The sequence below is a fragment of the Pristiophorus japonicus genome, chromosome 14 (genome assembly GCF_044704955.1).
Source record: "Pristiophorus japonicus isolate sPriJap1 chromosome 14, sPriJap1.hap1, whole genome shotgun sequence".
Taxonomy (NCBI): Eukaryota; Metazoa; Chordata; class Chondrichthyes; family Pristiophoridae; genus Pristiophorus; species Pristiophorus japonicus.
In genome coordinates this window covers 174,820,166-174,835,422 of record NC_091990.1, presented here as the reverse complement: position 1 = coordinate 174,835,422, position 15,257 = coordinate 174,820,166, and positions in this window count along the sequence as shown.

Sequence of the window (15,257 nt, the reverse complement as noted above, 5' to 3'; positions counted from 1 at the left end):
TGGCGGATTGTTTGGAAATTCTAGCCCATATGGAACTTCACAAATTTCCTGCCATAACTAGAAAGAAAAAGTGTTATTTTATACCAAACAAAATCTGTATAACCCAGGTCAAAACTGTAGATTAGAAACATAGAAACAGAGAAAATAGCTGCAGGAGTAGGCCATTCAGCCCTTCGAGCCTGCACCACCATTCAATATGATCATGGCTGATCATGCAACTTCAGTACCCCACCCTGCTTTCTCTCCATACCCCTTGATCCCTTTAGCCGTAAGGACCACATCTAACTCCCTTTTGAATATATACAATGAACTGGAATCAACAACTTTCTGTGGTAGAGAATTCCACAGGTTCACAATTCTCTGGGTGAAGAAATTTCTCCTCATCTCAATCCTACCCCTTATCCTTAGACTGTGACCCCTGATTCTGGACTTCCCCAACATCAGGAACATTCTTCCTGCATCTAATCTGTCCAATCCCATCAGGCAGGGAATACCGCAGCTTAGGGCCTAGGCAACAAAAGGCACGGCCACCAATGGTTGAACGATTATAATCAGGGGTGCTCAAGTGGGGAGAATTAGAGGAGCGCAGACTTCTCGGTGGGTTGTGGGGCTATAGGAAATTACAGAAATAGGGAGGGGGGAGGCCATGGAGGGATTTAAAAACAAGGATGAGAATTTTGAAATCGAGACGTTGCTTAACTGGGAGCCAATGTAGGTCAGCGAGCACAGGGGTGATGGGTGAGCGGGACTTGTTGCGAGTTAGGACATGGGCAGCCAAGTTTTGGATCACCTGTAGTCTATGGAGGGAATGTGCGAGGCCAGCCAAGAGTGCGTTAGAATAAACAAGTCCAGAGGTAACAAAGGCATGGGTGAGGGCTTCAGCAGTGGATGATCTGAGACTGGGGCAGAGACAGGCCATGTTACGCAGGTGGAAATAGGCGGACTTAGTTATGATGTGGATACATGGTCAAAAGCTCATTTCAGGGTCAAATATGACACCAAGGTTGTGAACAGTCTGGTTCAGCCTCAGACAGAAGTTGGGGAGAGGGATGGAATCAGTGGCGAGGGAACGGAGTTTGTGGCGGGGACCGAAAACAATGGCTTCGGTCTTCCCAATATTCAGTTGGAGAAAATTTCTGCTCATCCGGAACTGGATGTCGGACCAGCAGTCTGACAATTTAGAGACCGTGGAGGGGTCGAGAGAAATGGTGGTGAGGTAGAGCTGTGTGTTATTAGCGTACATGTGGAAACTGATGCTATGTTTCCGGATGATGTCGCCGAGGGGAAACATATAGATGAGAAATGGGAGGAGACCAAGGATAGATCCTTGGGGGACACCAGAGGGAAAGATGCGGGAGTGGGAAGAGAACCCGTTGCAGGTGATTTTCTGTCTAGGATTAGATAGATAAGAACGGAACCAGGCGAGTGCAGTCCCACCCAGCTGGACGACGGTGGAGAGGCGTTGGAGGAGGACAACCATGTCAAAGGCTGCAGACAGCTCGAGAAGGATGAGGAGGGGTAATTTACCTTTATCACAGTCACACAGGATGTAATTTGTGACTTTGATGAGAGCCGTTTCGGTACCGGGACAGGCGCGGAAACCGGATTGGAGGGATTCAAACATGGAATTGCGGGAAAGATGAGCACGGATTTGGGAGGTGACAACACGTTCAAGGACTTTGGAGAGGAAAGGGAGGTGGGAGATGGTGCGGTAGTTTGCAAGACAGAGGTGTCAAGATTTGGATTTTTGAGGAGAGGAGTGATGACGGCAAATTTGAGGGAGAGAGGGACAGTACCTGAGGAGAGGGATAAATTAAACCACTGCTAAATTATTTTTAAAAACAAATGGTTATTACAGAATCTAAATATTATCGATAACAATAATGTGAGTGGAGTTTGGGCTCACCATCCAGTGCACAGGCTTAGTAATGAGTTGTACCATGTATATGTGTATATTGTAGAAGCCATTGAGAGTTAAGAGAACATAAGAACATAAGAAATAGGAGCAGGAGTGGGCCACCTGGCCCCTCGAGCCTGCTCCGCCATTTAATACGATCCTGGCTGCGATCATAAGAGGCAGCAATTTTAAAAAAATAAACGGTAAAGCCTGACTTCTCTTCCAAATGATTGAATGAATGAGAGGTAAAACATTGTGATAGAAATGTACAGGTAAAGGTACAGTGTGAAACCAGAAAGGAAAGGCTGAAAGAGACAACATTTCAAGCCCTGTCCCTTAATTGTGTCGATTCTTGAAACTTAGCAGTTCTCACTCACAGCATCCCTCAGTTGTGTTTACAGTAACTGTGTCTAATCAATTTGGTAGAATATGATCCTTTTGCAGAAGGAGACAGAATAAAACTTTCAGAAAATTGGCTGTAGGTACTGGTTCCAATTGAAGAGTGATTTGATTATTCTCTGTTGATAGAGGAGATTATTCTCACCTCATCTTTGTTCCAGTCTATAATTACATGCGGTATTATTCATCACATCAATGGCTGCAACAGAAAGTGTTCGATGATCAAGGGGAATGTGTAAATTAAAAGGGCACCATCTTCAGGAAAAGGTGTTTTCAAATGAAACATAGAAAAAGGTTGCCAAACAGAAAAGGTTATCACGATAAAAACAATGCTTCTGGAACCAAAGTAGCTAATGACATTGCCACCAAAACGTATAAGATTATGAGGGGGCTTGACAAGGTGGATGCAGAGAGGATGTCTCCACTGATAGGTGAGATTAGAATGAGGGGGCATAATCTTAGAATAAGGGGCCGCCCATTTAAAACTGAGATGAGCAGGAATTTCTTCTCTCAGAGGGTTATAAATCTGTGGAATTCGTTGCCTCAGAGAGCTGTGGAAGCTGGGACATTGAATAAATTTAAGACAGAGATAGACAGTTTCTTAACCGATAAGGGGATAAGGGGCTATGGGGAGCAGGCAGGGAAGTGGAGCTGAGTCCATGATCGGATCAGCCATGGTCATATTAAAAGGTGGAGCAGGCTCGAGGGGCTGTATGGCCTACTCCTGCTCCTATTTCTTATGTTCAAAGGTGGAGTGGGGGAAGGGGGAGGATTGCACAGAAGGTCAGAGTTGGAAAACTAGAGTGTGCACTGGCACATATTGCTGCAAGATGCTGAAATGTTAGCAATACATGAGGCCACAAAGGGATTTTTAGACAAGGACAACGATTTTGAATGTAATGATTTGGAAGATTGGCAGCAAGTGGAGATTGGTGAGAAGGGAGATAATAAGAGAGTGTGACTTAATGCAGGATAGGGTAAAGGCAGTGATGTTTTGAATAAATTGGAGTTATATGGGTGTAGCCAGGAGGCCAGTGAGGAGGACATTAGAGAAGCTGGCCTGGAAGGGACAATAGACATGGATCACAGTTCCAGTGGTACTGGAGGTGAAGTAAGAGTGGAGATAGGAGGTACGGTAAAGCTGGAAAAACCAGTCTTGGTAAGGGATAGGATATAAATTTTGAAGCCCAGCACAGGGTCAAACAGAACATCAAGATTAGGTATGACACTGGAGCGGCCAGAGAAGGATTGGTGTCAGTGGCTGGGGGGCTCATTTTTTGAGGGATGAGTGAGACAAACAAGATAGCTTCAATGTTGCCTGTATTAATTTGAAGAAAGATCTGCTCATCCGTAGAGTTTGGTCTCCAGTTGGTTAAAGTCCAATGGAGGAGATGAGCCTGATAAAGACAAGGTTGGAAGATGGAGGATAAGCTACAGAATGATACAATGCCAGGGCCAAAGGATGGAGGGAGCTGCTGGGGATGAGAAGAGGAGGAGGCTGAAGCAACCAAGTGAATAATCTTGGCCTTAAAGCTGAAAAATACCTCATCAGCTTCTCAATTTGATAGTGAAGGTTGAGTAGATGAAGGATGTTATATATGTGGACTTTTATTTTCTCTGCACAGCCAGCAGAGGGTTGATTCCCCATTAATGGGATCCCATTATCCCTTGGGATCACAGATATTTAAGAAGTCTTCACAGGTTGGAGAGGCACTCTGGAGACCTGCAATAAAAGACTAAGGTCACACGTCACTTTGAGCTCACAGTGTTCAGTCTGACTCTTTCTCCAAACACAACAACTGGTGATGAGATACAGATAGCGAACCCAAAGATGCAGAGAACAGTGGGCATCCTGAAGAAATTTTCGGAGGGAGATGATTGGGAAACTTTTGTGGAGCGACTCGACCAATACTTCGTGGCCAATGAGCTAGAAGGGGAAGAGAGCGCTGCCAAACGAAGGGCGATCCTCCTCACCGTCTGTGGGGCACCAACGTATGGCCTCATGAAGAATCTGCTCTCTCCAGTGAAACCCACGGAGAAATTATACGATGATTTGTGCACACTGGTCCGAGAGCATTTGAACACGAAGGAAAGCGTTCTGATGGCGAGGTACCGGTTCTACACCTACAAAAGGTCTGAAGGCCAGGAAGTGGCGAGTTATGTTGCCGAGCTGAGATGCCTTGCAGGACATCGTGAATTAGAAGGACATTTGGAGCACATGCTCAGAGACTTTTTCGTACTTGGCATTGGCCACGAAACCAAATTTCGCAAACATTTGACTGTAGAGACCCCAACCTTGAGTAAGGCCATAGGGATAGCCTAGGCGTTCGTTGCCATCAGTGACAATATGAAGCAAATCTCTCAGCATACAAGTGCTGCCATAAGTACTGTGAACAAAATGATGCTGTTTTCGAATCGTAACGTACAGGGCAGGTCACACATACCTGCAGCTACACATCCGCAGGTGTCTCAGAGTCCACCATCAAGCGTGATGAAAGCAAAGCCATTAATACCTTGTTGGCACTACGGGGGTGATCATCGATTCTGTCATGTATTCAACTATCATTGTAACCCATGTATAAGCTGACGTAAGTTGTACACCTTGAGAACATTGACCACAAGGGGTGAACTTGTGGGAGACACTCCTAACCTGGACTTTCAGGTATAAAAGGGGAAGCTCCACCCACCTTCCTCACTTCAGGTCTTGGTAATAAAGGTAACTGGTCACAGAGTGACCTTCTCTCAAGTATGGGCCTCGTGTGCATTTATACTGTATAGTAAGGACATATCACTGGTGACGAGAAACTGGGATTTAAACCACGTGAGCATGGCCACTAGCAGCACAGAAGAGAGGTACTGTGTTGGTGATGATTGGGACGACTTTATTGAGAGACTACAGCAAAGTTTTGTCACTAAGGAATGGTTGGGACAGAATTTGGGTGACAAACGCAGGGCTCATCTCCTGACGATTTGTGGATCCAGAACGTACTCCCTGATGAAGGACTTTCTAGCACCAGAGAAGCTGGTGGACAAGACGTTCGAAGAGCTCAGTAAGTTGATCGGGGAACACCTTAAACCGGCGAGCAGCATGCACATGGCGAGACACCGGTTTTACACGCACCGGCGGCGACAAGGGCAAAGCGTTCCAGACTTCGTGGCAGACCTCCGGCGACTGGCGAGCCTATGTAAGTTCCCAGATGCATGCAGAGCGGAGATGCTGCGAGATTTTTTATCGAGGGCATCGGGCACACTGGGGTTTTCAGGAAACTGATTAAGACCAAAGACTTGACCTTGGAATCGGCGGCTCTGATAGCCCAGACATTTATCTCAGGGGAGGAAGAGACCAGAATGATGTATGACAAAAATCTTGGCTCAAATGCGGCAAACGACCAGGAGTCAACATTGTTAACATGGCACACAGTTCTCTAGGCAGACAAGGGCAATCGGACATGCCCCAGCATGTAGTCGAACCCAAAGGGGGAATTCAACAGAGACAACGGCTAGCTCAACGGCGATTCATGCCATCGCAATGGACAATGCGGCCAGTAACGGGGCCCTCAACACCTGTTAATGGTGCGCTTAAAGACAGTTACAGAGACAGTCAGAGATGATCGACTGGAAATGGACCTTTTGTTTCGAACAACGGGGCCTCCAGCTCATGCTGGAGGTGTGGAGGCAAACACCCAGCAAGAGCTTGCAGGTATCAGCAATGTACCTGCAGAAACTGCAACGTCAGCGGTCACTTGGCACATATGTGCAGGAAGCCTGCAGCCAGGTTGATGTACGAGGAGGACGGGTCCGATGTAAGCCCTACGAGGTCAAATGAATACTGGGGAAATCGCTGGAAGCTGGAGTTCAGCGCGTTCATGTGGAGCACATATACAGTTCATATACCAGGACGCCACCAATAATAATGAAAGTGCTCCTCAATGGCATCCCAGTATTAATGGAGCTAGACACGGGGGCCAACCAGTTCCTGATGAGTATCAAACAGTTCGAAAGGTTGTGGGTGTCCAAGGCCAGGAGGCCAAAATTATTGTCGATTGACGCACAGCTACGGACATATACAAAGGAGATCATTCCGGTGCTAGGCAGTGCCACGGTAGTCATGACCCACAAAGATTCGGAGAACATGTTGCCACTCTGGATTGTCCCGGGGGATGGTCCCGCACTACTGGGGAGGAGTTGGCTTGCTGTCATGAACTGGAAATGGGGCGATGTCAATGCAATTTTTTCTGTGGAGCAAGTATCATGCTCACAGGTCCTGGACGAATTTGACTCATTATTTCAACCCGGCATCGGCACTTTCATGGGGGCCAAGGTCGTGATTCACATAAACCCGGACGCCAGGCCAGTACACCACAAGGCCAGAGCGGTGCCGTACGTGATGCGGGAAAAGATAGAATACGAATTGGACCGCCTGCTGAGGGAAGGCATCAACTCGCCAGTCGAATTCAGTGACTGGGCGAGCCCGATTGTGCCGGTGCTCAAGGGGGATGGGTCGGTCAGGATATGTGCCGATTACAAGGCCACCATCAATCGTGTGTCACTCCAAGACCAGTACCCGCTACCGAGAGTGGAGGACCTCTTTGCAACGCTATCCGGTGGCAAATCTTTTTCAAAATTGGACCTGACCTCAGCTTACCTAAGCCAGGAGATGGCGAGTGAGTCGAAGTAGCTGACCACCATCACGACACACGAGGGGTTGTTGGAGTATAACAGATGTCCGTTCGGGATTCGTTCAGCCGCCGCAATCTTTCAGCAAAATATGGAAAGCCTCCTCAAGTCGATTCCAAGGACGGTGGTTTTTCAAGACGACATACTGAAGAACACCTCCACAACCTGGAGGAGGTGCTACGCAGACTGGACCGGGTAGGGCTGCGACTGAAAAAGGCAAAGTGCGTCTTCTTAGCTCCAGAGGTAGAATTCCTGGGGAGGAGGGTAGCAGCAGACGGAATCAGACCTACTGCGTCCAAAACGGAAGCGGTCAAGAGAGCACCCAGGCCCCGTAACACGACGGAGCTGCATTCGTTCCTGGGGCTCCTGAACTATTTTGGCAACTTTCTTCCCAAATTGAGCACGCTGTTAGAGCCGCTACACGTGCTCCTATGCAAAGGTCGTGATTGGGTCTGGGGGGACAGCCAGGAAAAGGCTTTTGATAGAGCATGCAATTTGTTCTGCTCCAACAAACTGTTAACGCTATATGACCCATGTAAGAAACTTGTTTTAACGTGCGATGCGTCGTCCTATGGGGTCGGGTGTGTGTTGCAGCATGTGAATGCCAATGGTCAGTTACAGCCGGTAGCTTATGCCTCCAGAAGTCTGTCCCAGGCAGAAAGGGGCTACGGGATGGTAGAAAAGGAAGCGTTAGCATGTGCATATGCAGTAACAAAAAATGCACCAGTGCCTGTTTGGCAGGAAATTTGAGCTGGAGACAGATCACAAACCCCTAACGTCCCTTTTGGCCGACAACAAGGCCATAAATGCGAATGCATCGGCCCGCATACAGATGTGCGTTAGCCACCTATGACTACACAATTCGGCACAGACCGGGCACTGAAATCTGCGCCGATGCACTCAGCAGGCTCCCACTAGCCACCACTGAGGGGGCAACTGAGCATGATGCTGAGATGGTCATGACTGTTGAAGCTTTCGAAAGCGAAGGCTCACCTGTGACAGCCTGTCAGATTAAAGTCTGGGCAAATAAAGACCTGCTACTGTCTTTAGTTAAGAAATGTGTCCTGAATGGGGACTGGGCAGCCACATACGGGGCATGCCCTGAGGAATTTAAACCGTTTCATCGGCGCAAGGATGAACCCTCGATTCAGGCCGATTGCCTACTGTGGGGAAACCGAGTAGTCATGCCCCAGATGGGCAGAGAGATGTTTATCAGAGAACGTCACAATGAGCACCCGGGCATTGTTATGATGAAGGCAATTGCCGGGTCACACGTTTGGTGGCCAGGGATAGATACAGACCTGGAACTTTGTGTTCGCAGGTGCAACATGTGTGCTCAGCTGGGCAACACACCCAGGGAAGCCCTCCTTAGCCCCTGGTCTTGGCCCGCCAAGCCATGGTCATGCATCCATGTGGACTACACAGGTCCTTTCATGGGAAAAATGTTTTTGGTTGTAGTAGACGCCTACTCCAAATGGATTGAGTGTGACCTTTTAAATTCAAGCACATCCTCTGCCACGGTCGAAAGTCTACGGGCAATGTTCGCCGCCCACGGTCTACCGATATCTTGGTCAGCGACAATGGCCCGTGCTTCACAAGCACTGAATTCCAGGACTTCAAGGCAGGCAATGGAATCAACCATGTCAGAACGGCACCGTTCAAGCCGGCCTCAAACGGCCAGGCAGAATGAGCAGTGCAGATAATCAAACAGGGGATGCTCAGAATCCAAGGGAGTTCCCTGCAAAGCTGCTTATCACGCTTCCTGTTGGCCAATAGATCCCGACCACACTCGCTCACAGGGGTTCCACCCACCGAGCTGCTAATGAAAAGGATGCTCAAAACCAGGTTATCCCTTATATATCCCACCATGAAAGAAACTGTTCAGAGCAGGCGTCAGTCACAATGTGACTACCATGACAGGAATGCGAGGGCACGATGTATTGATGTCAATTATCCTGTTTTTGTTCTTAATTACGCTGCAGGGCCCAAATGGCTTGCAGGCACTGTGATTGCCAAAGAGGGGAATAGGGTTTTGGAGTTAAACTTACCAATGGATAAATCTACCGCAAACACGTGGATCAAACTAAAAGGAGGTTCAGCAACCCCATAGAAGAACCAGAGGAAGAACACGACGTAGAGTTTACTCCACCACAGGTGACCGAACACCGGAACCAAGTGGAGGAGAGCCCAGTCACTGTGGGCAGTCCGGACAGGCCTGAGGCACCACAAACAGCAGACACTCAGGCCAGCGGCCAACAACCATAGCCCCGACTCAGGCTCTGTACAAGGGAGCTTTAACCACCAGAGAGACTTAACCTGTGATCCCAATAAGACTTTGGGGGGAAGTGATGTCATGTATTCAACTATCATTGTAACCCATGTATCAGCTGACCTATGATGTACACCTTGAGAACATTGACCACAAGGGGGTGAACTTGTGGGAGACACTCCTAACCTGGACTTTCAGGTATAAAAGGGGAAGCTCCACTCACCTTCATCACTTGAGGTCTGGGTAATAATGGTAACTGGTCACAGAGTGACCTTCTCTCAAGTATGGGCCTCATGTGCATTTATACTGTATAGTAAGGACATATCAGTTTCTATTCATGCCGATTCAAAGGATACGTCTGCAAGGGCTGTGGAACAATGGGACACCTCCAAATAGTGTGCAGGCGAGCTGCTAAGCCTGTTCAACCTGCAAACCACCATGTTGCAGAGGAGGATCACGATGAAACAGAGCCTCAGATCGAGGAGGCAGAGGTATATGGGATGCACACATTCACCACGAATTGTCCTCCGATAATGCTGAATGTTGAACTAAATGGACTCCCATTGTCAATGGAGCTGGACACGGGTGCAAGCCAATCCATCATGGGCAAAAAGACTTTCAAAAGTTTGTGGTGCAACAAGGCCTCAAGGCCAGTCTTAACTCCAATTTGCACGAAACTAAGAACTTACACAAAAGAACTGATTCCTGTAATCGGCAGTGCTACTGTAAAGGTCTCCTACGATGGAACGGTGCACAAGCTACCACTCTGGGTGGTACCAGGTGATGGTCCCACGCTGCTCGGCAGGAGCTGGCTGGGAAAGATACACTAGAACTGGGACGACGTCCGAGCGCCATCGCCCACTGACGACACTTCGTGTGCCCAGGTTTTAAACAAAATTCCTTCGCTGTTCGAACCAGACATCGAGAAATTCCAAGGAGCAAAAGTGCAGATCCACCTAATTCCAGGGACACGACCCATCCATCACAAGGCGAGAGCAGTACCATACATGATAAGAGAAAGGGTAGAGATCGAGCTAGACCGGCTGCAACGAGAGGGCATCATTTCACCAATTGAGTTCAGCGAGTGGGCCAGTCCTATCGTCCCAATACTCAAGGGAGACGGCACCATCAGAATCTGTGGCAATTACAAAGTAACTATTAATCATTTCTCCCTGCAGGACAATACCCACTACCAAAAGCCGACGACCTCTTTGCAACGCTGGCAGGAGGAAAGACATTCACGAAGCTGGATCTTACTTCAGCTTAGATGACGCTGGAACTGGAGGAATCATCAAAGGCCCTCACCTGCATTAACACGCACAAAGGTCTTTTTGTTTATAACAGGTGCCCATTTGGAATCTGATCAGCGGCAGCGATATTCCAGAGAAACATGGAAAATTTACTGAAGTCGGTCCCACACACCGTGATCTTCCAGGACGACATCTTGGTTACAGGTCGGAACACAGCCGAGCACCTGCAGAACCTGGAGGAGGTTCTTAGTCGACTCAACCGCGTGGGGCTCAGGTTAAAACGCTCGAAGTGTGTTTTCCTGGCATTGGAGTTCCTGGGAAGGAGGATTGTGGCAGACGGCATAAGGCCCACCAACACGAAGACGGAAGCAATTGAGAATACACGAGGCCACAGAATGTGACGGAGCTGTGGTCGTTTCTGGGACACTTGAACTACTTTGGTAACTTCTTACCGGGTCTCAGCACCCTGCTAGAACCACTGCATGTCTTACTACAAAAAGGGGGCGAATGGGTTTGGGGCAAAAGCCAAGAAAATGCCTTTGCAAAAGTGAGAAAATTGTTATGCTCAAACAAATTGCTTGTGTTGTATGATCCATGTAAGCGTTTGGTACTAGCATGTGATGCGTCGTCATATGGCGTCGGGTGTGTATTGTAACAAGCTAATGATTTCGGGAAACTGCAACCGGTTGCTTATGCATCTAGAAGTCTGTCTGAGGCTGAGAGAGCCTACAGCATGATTGAAAAAGAAGCATTAGCGTGTGTCTATGGGGTAAAGAAAATGCATCAATACCTGTTTGGGCAAAAATTTGAATTGGAAACTGACCATAAGCCACTTATATCCCTGTTTTCCGAGAGTAAAGGGATAAATACCAACGCATCGGCCCACATCCAGAGATGGGCGCTCATGTTGTCTGCATACAACTACGCCAGCCGCCACAGGCCAGGCACAGAAGACTGCGCCGATGCTCTCAGTAGGCTGCCATTGCCCACCACCGGGGTGGAAATGGCGCAGCCTGCAGATCTAGCCATGGTTATGGAAGCATTTGAGAGTGAGCAATCACTCGTCACTGCCCGGCAGATCAAAACCTGGACAAGCCAGGACCCCTTATTATCTCTAGTCAAAAGCTGTGTGCTTCACGGGAGCTGGTCCAGTGTCCCAGTGGAAATGCAGGAAGAGATAAAGCCGTTCCAACGGCGCAAAGATGAAATGTCTATACAGGCAGACTGCCTTCTGTGGGGAATCGAGTAGTGGTCCCCAAGAAGGGCAGAGACACCTTCATCAATGACCTCTACAGTTCCCACCCAGGCATCGTAATGATGAAAGCGATAGCCAGATCCCACATGTGGTGGCCCGGTATCGATGCGGACTGCGTTCACAGATGTAATACATGCTCGCAGTTAAGCAATGTACCCAGGGAGGCACCACTAAGTTTATGGTCTTGGCCCTCCAAACCATGGTCCAGGGTACACGTCGACTATGCATGCCTGTTCTTGAGTAAAATGTTCCTTGTGGTTGTAGACGCGTACTTCAATGGATTTAATGTGAGATGAGGCAGAGGGCTGCACCCAGGTTCTCCGATGACTCCTTCCATGTGCTTGTGGAGGGAGTCAGAGCACGCAGGGACGTCCTCTTCCCTACTGATGGAGATCTCCCCAGGAAGCAAAAGGAGGTGAACAGCAGGGATGAGTTCAGGAGGACCTAGTTGCAGTGCCACAAACATTGCAATGATCTCATTAGATCAGGAAAGGGGTGTACAAAACCACACTCAACTTCGTTCTGCTGTGCCTCTCATCACATCCCCATCACTCTGCCTTCCCTACCCTACTCCCAAATTCTTACACACACCAACTTACCTTGCAAGTCCACCCATCCATCTCTCTCTATCTACATGACCACATACCCATCTGACTAGCCACCCCTCAAACTCACCCTCATCCTAATGCAATCATCCGAACTAACAACACACAGGGCGGTCACTTGGCACTGCCACTGCACTCCATCATAGTCACCTGCTCAAGATGTAACCCATCCATTCCTTACACTCATTCCTTCACTCTCACTGAACCGTCTCTTCTTTCCCTCCTTGCCAGAAAAGAAAGCCCACAATAAGAGAGAGAGGGAGAGATCAGGAGGTGGGCCCCCATCATTTGCCACCCTCACAACAGCAAAGGAGGCTGCGTTGGAAATATCGGGAGTAGCCGAACATCTGGAAGTAGGAGACGGAGAGAGGGGGACATCTCAGCAACCTGGTGACAGAATTACATCATACAGCTACATGGTACAGCAGTCACTCATATGGAGACTGTATGGTCATCACGTGCATAATGATATCTGTACCCATTCTTCATCTCTAACATCTCTTTACTCTCCCACAAGTTCATCAAGAGCCCCTCCCCCCACTGTCAAGGAGAAAGAGGAAGATGACTCAACAGAGGAGCCTCCAGCCTCTGAGGGCGCAGTGTCAGAAGACTTAAGCGCACCCAGAAAATACGCACACCTCGGTGGGTGCCACGCGGGATAGAGTAGTGTAGGTCTGTTACAAGTCATAAGTGAGCAAGAGACAGGGACAGCTGTGGAGACTCCTCGCCGGAGGGCACAGGACACTCCCAGGTCTGCTCAGCTGCAGGCAGACACTGAACCTCAGGGGACAGCCAGAGAAAGGGCGACCCTGGAGGTGCAGCAAGAAGTGCAGGGGGTCCTGACAGGTTTAGCGAGCACGATGACTGTCAGTGTTCAGAAAATGGAGAAGTCCATCTCCAACATGAGCAACCCCCGTGTCACAGGCGATGGCGACTGTAATCTCCTCCATGGATAGGATGGCCACCTACATGGAGCAGCGAATGCGTCACTCACAGGAGCACATGGTCTCTATGGAGAATAGATGGCAGACGCTCTTGACCTCCTGTCCAGGAAGGATGTAAGTGTAGACATGGATTCTCATGGCCCCACTGCTATGCAGCAAGGTGTTCTCCGGCTCCTTGCTAGCAGGGAAGTGCGGGTGGCCCATGAGAGAGATGGTGGTGAGAGGGGACATGGAAGTGGGAGCTCCTCTCAAAGTGCTTACACTTCTCCCCTTGTCGCCAACCCCTCAGTCAGAGCCCGAGATGCCTCCTTGGACTGTAATGGCCGAGTCTGACCCTGCACAGTCACAGGAGGAACAGGGGCCACCACAGGCTCCAAATCCCAGACGATGTTCGTGAAGAGTGGTTAAGCAGTCAGATACAAAATAGAAACAATTTAGGGATTAAAAAGTTAAACACAAAATCAATGGCCCTATTGGTGGAAAAAAATAACATCTTGGCTATTACTGGAGACTGTTGACTCTGCTGGTTTTATTTTAGTGTGGGGCCCATGAACTGGCAGGACAAGCAGAGCCTAATAGCCTATCTGGTTCTGGACTGAAAGCCTCACTGTCTAACATTGTTTTTAATCTTGCCACTCCGCCCTTGTTTTTTACCAATTATACTCAACTGATAAAGAGACTGAATTGCGAGTTTTACTTTATCTAAAGTTCTGATAGTGTCTTTCAATTAAAAACTCAAATAGATTCATTCCCATGATATAATTAACAGCAGGATTATATGATGTGGAAGAAAACATTTATTCAAGTTCCATATCTGTACTTAGGGTGCAATTGTGTAAAACATTCTTATCTGCTGGTATTTACATTCAGTCATCATCACAGGCAGTCCCTCGAAACGAGGATGACTTGCTTCCACGCTGAAATCGGATGAGTTCACAGGTGTTTCAATGATATTCCGGATCCCGAACTACATCCTGAAGGGTGGAAGATGCCTGTGCGTGAATTTTTTTAACGTGTGGTGGCCGTTGCACACCAGCCACCACACGGGGCTTGTCAGAACTAGGTCTTGGTCCAGTGGCAAGGATTACCCAAGATGACTGGAGACCAGCTCTGCTGCACGGACCTAGTGTGCACACATATCGCAGTGTGGGCTGGCCCGTGCTGCCCCTGGGCCCTCGCCTCTCCTGGGCCCCGATCACATCCCTCTACAATCTCTCGCCGCTCCTTCGCCCCGACCTCGCCGCTCCTGCTGTACCTGCCCACACTGCAGTCAGCCTTCACCCTCTTGCAGCAGCACATACATTATTGCTTTAGTGTCAACTGTTCCCCCATTGTCCTCTGAATAGTTGAATGCAATTTAATCTCTTTGAAAATAATTTTAGTGCTTCATATTTCTATTTGGTTATAAATGCATCATTTTCTTTTGTCTGTGAAATCTGGTATGTGTTTAATCATCTATTTAAAAGAGCAAGCCTTAGGCTTAGTGATAAGCATTCCTGCCTCTAAGTGAGAAGGCACAGGGTTTGAAACCCGTTCCAGACAGTCCTATGGGCCCAAGTTTCCACACGCGCCTAGAACAGTGCAGTCCAGACCTGGACGCCCGTTTTTCGCGCCACAAAGTGTGCCTAAAAAAATCCTCCGTATTCTCCACCTCCCTGCAGGTCCTCTGGCCCTCGGCGCAGCCAGCACGAGCTGTAGGGGGGCGGAGCCAGGTCCCTGCGCTGAAAACAGTGCCGGGACCTCTGCACATGCGCGCTACAGTGGGCACACAAGTAGCTCCAGGCGCCTGAAACACACAGCCCCTAGCCCTGGCCGAATGGCCTCACTGGGGCTGCGTGAATAAGGCTCCTCCCACGGCCAGCTCCTGCTTCCCCTTTCCCCTCCCCCCCCCCCCCCGACCAGGCCCGACACCCGCTCCCGCCCCCCGCCCCTGCCTCCGGACCCGACCCGACCCCCCCTCC